Source organism: Callospermophilus lateralis, chromosome 18 (genome assembly GCF_048772815.1).
Source record: "Callospermophilus lateralis isolate mCalLat2 chromosome 18, mCalLat2.hap1, whole genome shotgun sequence".
NCBI classification, from domain to species: domain Eukaryota; kingdom Metazoa; phylum Chordata; class Mammalia; order Rodentia; family Sciuridae; genus Callospermophilus; species Callospermophilus lateralis.
In genome coordinates, this window is record NC_135322.1 from 31,373,252 (window position 1) to 31,374,244 (window position 993).

The 993-nt window shown below is 46.7% G+C and overlaps 1 pseudogene; it reads left to right on the forward strand.

Annotated features, from left to right (window-relative positions):
* The first annotated feature begins 275 nt into the window (after positions 1-275).
* Positions 276-793, forward strand: LOC143384460 (large ribosomal subunit protein eL20 pseudogene; annotated as a pseudogene).
* The last annotated feature ends 200 nt before the right edge of the window (positions 794-993 follow it).

Consider the following 993-nt stretch of genomic DNA (forward strand, 5'->3'; position numbering starts at 1 on the left):
TGCTGGATCCCTCCCTGCAACTCTTCACCCAGATGATTCTTGTTTGGCCTTTATTTCTTCAGAGATTACTCTATCCACCACCCTTCTTCTCTGTTACATTAGATGCCCCATCAGAGCACTCTGTTTTACTTTCCTGATATTTATTTCTTCCTTCCACAAATATTGATTGAGCATCCACTAGTAATAGGCACAGAGCTAGGCAGTAAGAATTTAGTTATGATCCAGAAAGGAACAATTCACCCTTTTGTGGGTGTCAGCCAGCGGGGAGAGAGGCCATGAAGGCCTTCGTCACACTTAGAGAGTACAAGGCAGCAGGTGCTGCCTGCCCACTCCCAAATGTCAGACCCCACCTCTCTACCAGATGCAAATCTTTACACCCAATCATGCTGTCATTAAGTCCCACTTCTGGTATTTTGTGTCTCAGCTAAAGAAGATGAAGAAGGTTTGAGGGAAATTGTTCACCGAGGGCAGGTGTGTGAGAAGTACTTCCTGTGGGCAAAGAACTCCAGCATCTGACAGCACTATGATTCCCACAGCAACACCCCAACATGGACCAGTAATACCACAACCTGATCACTGTGCAAACTATCACCCAGTGTTACCAAGACACGGGCACGCAAACACCCGCCTGGGCCCACTCCATCCAGATCATGAAAGTGGAGGAGATCACAGCCAGCAAGTGCACCGGCCAGCAGTCAAGCAGTTCCATGACTCCAAAATCAAGTTCCCTCTGCCCCACCAGGTACTGCACAAGCCACGCTTCACCACTAAGAGGCCCAACACCTTCTTCTAGGTTCCAGGACCCAGAGATCTGTCCAAGTAAACTCCATGGGAACACTTGTTGGAAAAAGGAAAAAGGAGAGGAGGAGAATAATGCATGCCTTCTTGGAACTTACCATCTAGAGGGGGTAATATCAAATGTTTAGTACAACACAGATGGTTCCAACTTTTAATACTTCAACTTACAGTGTTTCAACTTTACAACTGGTACAA